The sequence below is a fragment of the Artemia sp. Qi Xiang Cuo genome, chromosome 11 (assembly GCF_049724085.1).
Source record: "Artemia sp. Qi Xiang Cuo chromosome 11, ASM4972408v1, whole genome shotgun sequence".
Taxonomy (NCBI): Eukaryota; Metazoa; Arthropoda; class Branchiopoda; order Anostraca; family Artemiidae; genus Artemia; species Artemia sp. Qi Xiang Cuo.
This window is the reverse complement of record NC_142804.1, coordinates 17,757,906-17,764,654: the sequence shown is the minus strand read 5'-3', so window position 1 is coordinate 17,764,654 and position 6,749 is coordinate 17,757,906. Positions and strand designations below refer to the sequence as shown.

Here is a 6,749-nt window from a genome sequence, read left to right as displayed (position 1 = left end):
GGCAGTTTGTCGAGAAAGCAATTGTTTATTCTAGTGTTTCTAAAGTGCTTATTACTTAATTTTAAAGTAAAATAACTAGGTAAATCTAATTAAGAATTTTCAAGTATAAAGAACATGAAAGTAAAAAAAATTACGAGAGCAGGTAAGAGTAATTTTAGGAAATTCCTCAAGTGTCGTATCCTGAATATCCATGAAAGTGCCCTTTAGCTACTTCAACTATTTTCCTTTAAAATATTAAGATAAACCTGTTGAGAGAGTACTAACTAACTTTAGAGTTTATAAAGTGCTTATTGCTTAATTTTAAAGCAAAATAACTAGGTAAATATAAGTAAATTTTCAAGTATTAAGAAAATGTATTTAAAAATAATTATTAGAGAAGGTAAATGGAATTTCAGGAATTGGCTTAAATACCAAATCCTGAAAATCTATGAAAGTTTCATTTGGCTAGTTCACCTATTTTTTTTTTTAATATTAAGGGCAGTTTATCGATAAAGTAATTGTTAATTCTAGTGTTTCTAAAGTGCTTATTACTTAATTTTAAAGTATTTTAACTAGGTAAATCTAATTAAGAATTATCAAGTATTAAGAACATGTATTTAAAATAATTATTAGAGAAGGTAAATGGAATTTCACGAATTGCCTTAAATACCAAATCCTGAAAATCTATGAAAGTTTCATTTGGCTAGTTCAACTATTCTTTAAAATATTAAGGGCAGTTTGTCGAGAAAGTAATTATTAATTCTAAAGTTTTCAAAGTGCTTATCGATTAGTTTTAAAGCAAAATGAGTAGACCATTCCAAGTAAGAATATTTATGCATAAAAGGCAAGTATTTAAAAATAATCATGATAGAAGGTAAGCAGAATTTTAGGAAATTCCTTAAGTGCCATATTCTAATCATAAATATCCATGAAAGTGATCTTTAGCTTCTTTAACTATTTGCTTTAAAATATTAGGGGCAGTTTGTCGAGAAAGCAATTGTTAATTCTAGTGTTTCTAAAGTGCTTATTACTTAATTTTAAAGTAAAATAACTAGGTAAATCTAAGTAAGAATTTTCAAGTACTAAGAACATGCATTTAAAAATAATTATTAGAGAAGGTAAATGGAATTTCAGGAATTGGCTTAAATACCAAATCCTGAAAATCTATGAAAGTCTATTTTTCTTTAAAATATTAAGGGCAGTTTGTCGAGAAAGCAATTATTAATTCTAATGTTTCTAAAGTGCTTATTACTTAATTTTAAAGTAAAATAAGTACGCAAATCCAAGTAAGAATTTTAAAGTATAAAAAACATGTATTTAACAATAATTATTAGAGAAGGTAAATGGAATTTCAGGAATTGGCTTAAATACCAAATCCTGAGAATCTATGAAAGTTTTATTTGGCTAGTTCAACTATTTTTCTTTAAAATATTAAGGGCAGTTTGTCGAGAGAGTAATTGTTAATTCTAGTCTTTTTAAAGTGTTTATTACTTAATTTTAAATTAAAATAACTAGGTAAATCTAAGTAAGAATTTTCATATATAAAGAACATGTATTTGAAAATTAATTATTAGAGAAGGTAAATGGAATTTCAGGAATTGGCTTAAATACCAAATCCTGAAAATCTATGAAAGTTCAATTGGGCTAGTTTAACTGTTGTCCTTTAAAAATATTAGGGGTAGCTTGTTGAGAGAGTAATTGTTAATTCTAAAGTTTTCAAAGTGCTTATTGCTTAGTTTAAAAAGCAAAATAAGTAGATAAATCTAAGTAAAAATTTTTATGCGTAAAAGACAAGTATTGAAAAATAATTGTGAGAGAATGTAAAAGGAATTTCAGTAAATGGGTCAAATACCAAATCCTGAAAATCTATGAAAGTTTCATTTGGCTAGTTCACCTATTTTTCTTTATAATATTAAAGGCAGTTTGTAAAGTAAAATGACTAGGTAAATATAAGTAAATTTTCAAGTATTAAGAACATGTATTTAAAAATAATTATTAGAGAAGGTAAATGGAATTTCAGGAATTGGCTCAAATATCAAATCCTGAAAATCCATGAAAGTTTCATTTGGCTAGCTTACCTATTTTTGTAAGAAATATTAAGAGAAACTTATTGAGAGAGTAATAACTAATTTTAGAGTTTTTAAAGTGCTTATTGCTTAATTTTATAGCAAAATAAGTAGGTAAATTTAAGTAAGAATTTTCATGCATAAAAGACAAGTAATTAAAAATAATTGCGAGAGAAGGTAAGAAGAATTTTAGGAATTGCCTTAAATATCATATCCTGAAAATCCATGAAAGTGTCCTTTAGCTACTTCAACTTTTTTTCTTTAAAATATTAAGAGAAGCTTGTTGAGAGAGCAATTACTAATTCTAGAGTTTTTAAAGTGCTTATTGCTTAATTTTAAAGCAAAATAAATAGATAAATCTAAGTAAGAATTTTTAAGTATAAAGAACATGTATTTAAAAATAATTATTAGAGAAGGTAAATGGAATTTCAGGAATTGGCTTAAATGCCAAATACTGAAAATCTATGAAAGTGTCATTTGGCTACTTCAACTATTTTTCTTAAAAATATTAAGGGAAATTTGTTGAGAAAGCAATTGTTAATTCTAGTATTTCTAAAGTGCTAATTACTTAATTTTAAAGTAAAATAACTAGGCAAATCTAATTAAGAATTTTAAAGTATAAAAAACATGTATGGAAAAATAATTAGTAGAGAAGGTAAATGAAATTTCAGGAATTGGTTCAAATACCGAATCCTGAAAATCTATGAAAGTTTCATTTGGCTAGTTCACCTATTTTTCTTTAAATTATTAAGGGCAGTTTATCAAGAAAGCAATTGTTTAATCTAGTCTTTCTAAAGTGCTTATTACTTAATTTTTAAGTAAAATAACTAGGTAAATATAAGTAAATTTTTAAGTATAAAGAACAAGTATTGAAAAATAATTATTAGAGAACGTAAATGGAATTTCAGGAATTTGGTTAAATATCAAATCCTGAATATCTATGAAAGTTTCATTTAGCTACCTCAACTGTTTTCCTTTAAAATATTAGGGGAAGCCTGTTGAGAGAGTAATAGTTAATTCTAAAGTTTTTAATGTGTTTATCGCTTAGTTTTAAAGCAAAATAAGTAAATAAATTCAAGTAAGAATTTTTAATCATAAAGAACATGTATTTAAAAATTAATTATTAGAGAAGGTAAATGGAATTTCAGGAATTGGCTTAAATACCAAATCCTGAATATCTATGAAAGTTTCATTTGGCTAGTTCAACTATTTTCCTTTAAAATATTAAGGGCAGTCTGTTGAGAGAGTAATTGTTAATTCTAGAGTTTTGAAAGTGCTGATCACTTAATTTTAAAGCAAAATAAGTAGGTAAATCTAAGTAAGAATTTTTAAGCATAAAAAGCAAGCATTTAAAAATAGTTAGTAGAGAACGTGAATGTAATTTCAGGAATTGGCTCAAATACCAAATCCTGAAAATCTATGAAAGTGTCATTTGGCTAGCTCAACTATTTTTCTTTAAAATATTAAGGGCAGTTTATCGAGAAAGCAATTGATAATTCTAGTCTTTCTAAAGTGCTTATTACTTAATTTTTAAGTAAAATAACTAGGTAAATATAAGTAAATTTTCAAGTATTAAGAACATGTATTTAAAAATAATTATTAGAGAAGGTAAATGGAATTTCAGGAATTGGCTTAAATACCAAATCCTGAAAATCTATGAAAGTTTCATTTGGCTAGTTCACCTATTTTTCTTTATAATATTAAAGGCAGTTTATCGAGAAAGCAATTATTAATTTTAGTGTTTCTAAAGTGCTTATTACTTAATTTTTAAGTAAAATAACTAGGTAAATATAAGTCAATTTTCAAGTATTAAGAACATGTATTTAAAAATAATTATTATAGAAGGTAAATGGAATTTCAGAAATTGGCTCAAATACCAAATCCTGAAAATCTATGAGAGTTTCATTTGGCTAGTTCAACTATTTTTCTTTAAAATATTAAAGGCAGTTTGTCGAGAAAGCAATTGCTAATTCTAGTGTTTCTAAAGTACTTATTACTCAATTTTAAAGTAAAAAAAAAAGGTAAATCTAAGGAAGAATTTTCAAGTATTAAGAACATGTGTTTAAAAATAACTATTAGAGAAGGTCAATGGAATTTAAGAAATTGGCTCAAATACCAAATCCTGAAAATCTATGAAAGTTTCATTTTCCTAGTTCAACTATTTTTCTTTAAAATATTAAGGGCAGTTTGTCGAGAAAGCAATTGTTAATTCTAGTGTTTCAAAAGTGCTTATTACTTAATTTTTAAGTAAAATAACTAGGTAAATATAAGTAAATTTTCAAGTATTAAGAAAATGTATTTAAAAATAATCATTAGAGAAGGTTAACGGAATTTTAGTAATTGGTTCAAATACAAAATCCTGAAAATCTATGAAAGTTTCATTTGGTTAGTTCAACTATTTTTCTTTAAAATATTAAGGGCAGTTTGTCGAGAATGCAATTGTTAATTCTAGTGTTTCTAAAGTGCTTATTACTTAATTTTTAAGTAAAATAACTAGGTAAATATAAGTGAATTTTCAATTATTAAGAACATGTATTTAAAAATAATTATTAGAGAACTTAAAAGGAATTTCAGAAATTGGCTCAAATACCAAATCCTGAAAATCTATGAAAGTTTCATTTGACTAGTTCAACTATTTTCTTTAAAATATTAAGGGAAGTTTGTCGAGAAAGCAATTGTTAATTCTACTGTTTCTAAAGTGCTTATTACTTAATTTTTAAGTAAAATAACTAGGTAAATATAAGTAAATTTTCAAGGATTAAGAAAATGTATTTAAAAATAATTATTAGAGAAGGTAAATGGAATTTCAGAAATTGGCTCCAATACCAAATCCTGAAAATCTATGATAGTTTCTATTTTTCTTTAAAATATTAAGGGCAGTTTGTCGAGAAAGCAACTGTTAATTCTAGTGTTTCTAAAGTGCTTATTACTTAATTTAAAAAAAAAATAACTAGGTAAATATAAGTAAATTTTCAAGCATTAAGAACATGTATTCAAAAATAATTATTAGAGAAGGTAAATGGAATTTCAGGAATTGGCTCAAGTACCAAATCCTGAAAATCTATGAAAGTTTCATTTGGCTAGTTCAACTGTTTTTCTTTAAAATATTAAGGAAGCTTGTCGAGAAAGCAATTGTAAATTCTAGTGTTTCTAAAGTGCTTATTACTTAGTTTTAAAGCAAAATAACTAGGTAAATATAAGTAAATTTTCAAATATTAAGAAAATGTATTCAAAAATAATTATTAGAGAAGGTAAATGGAATTTCATAAATTGGCTCAAATACCAAATCCTGAAAATCTATGAAAGTTCCATTTGGCTAGTTCAACTATTTTTCTTTAAAATATTAAGGGAAGTTTGTCGAGAAAGCAATTGTTAATTCCAGTATTTCTAAAGTGCTTATTACTTAATTTTTTGGTAAAATAACTAGGTAAATATAAGTAAATTTTCAAGTATTAAGTAAATTTATTTAAAAATAATTATTAGAGAAGGTAAATGGAATTTGAGAAATGGACTCAATACCAAATCCTGAAAATCTATGAAAGTTTCATTTGGCTAGTTCAACTGTTGTTCTTTAAAAATATTAAGGGAAGCTTGTTGAGAAAGCAATTGTTAATTCTAGTGTTTCTAAATTGCTTATTACTTAGTTTTAAAGCAAAATAACTAGGTAATTCTAAGTAAGAATATTCAAGTATAAAGAACATGTATTTAAAAATAATTATTAGAGAAGGTAAATGGAATTTCAGAAATTGGCTTAAATACCAAATCCTGAAAATCCATGATAGTTTCATTTGGCTAGTTATACTATTTTTCTTTAAAATATCAAGGTAAGTTTGTCGAGACAGCAATTGTTAACTCTAGTGTTTCTAAAGTGCTTATTACTTAATATTTAAGTAAAATAACTAGGTAAATATAAGTAAATTTTCAAGTATAAAGAACATGTATTTAAAAATAATCATTAGAGAAGGTAAACAGTATTTCACGAATTGCCTCAAATAACAAATCCTGAAAATCTATGAAAGTTTCATTTGGCTAGTTTAACTATTGTTCTTTAAAATATTAGGGGAAGTCTGTTGAGAAAGTAATTATTAATTCTAGTGTTTCTAAACTGCTTATTACTTAGTTTTCAAGCAAAATAACTAGGTAAATCTAAGTAAATTTTCAAGTACTAAGAACATGCATTTAAAAATAATTATTAGAGAAGGTAAATGGAATTTCAGGAATTGGCTCAAATACCAAATCCTGAAAATCTATGAAAGTTTCATTTGGCTAGTTCAACTGTTGTTCTTTAAAAATATTAAGGGAAGGTGAGAAAGCAATTGTAAATTCTAGTGTTTCTAAAGTGCTTATTACTTAATTTTTAGGTAAAATAACTAGATAAATATAAGTAAATTTTCAAGTATTAAGAAAATTTATTTAAAAATAATTATTAGAGAAGGTAAATGGAATTTCAGGAATTGGCTTAAATACCAAATCCTCCTGAAAATCTATGAAAGTTTCATTTGGCTAGTTCAACTATTTTTCTTTAAAATATTAAAGGCAGTTTGTCGAGAAAGCAATTGTTAATTCTATTGTTTCTAAATTGCTTATTACTTAATAAAGTGCTTATTACTTAATGTATTTAAAAATAATTATTAGAGAAGGTAAATGGAATTTCAGGAATTGGCTCAAATACCAAACATTTTTCTGTCTGTACATTTTTCTGTC

The 6,749-nt window shown here is 25.1% G+C and overlaps 1 protein-coding gene across 1 annotated transcript in view; it reads left to right on the top strand.

Annotated features, from left to right (window-relative positions):
* The window catches only part of LOC148946712 (cyclic nucleotide-gated channel beta-1-like), a 64,418-nt gene that overhangs the window by 17,268 nt on the left and 40,401 nt on the right, over window positions 1-6,749 (top strand). The window lies entirely within an intron of this gene.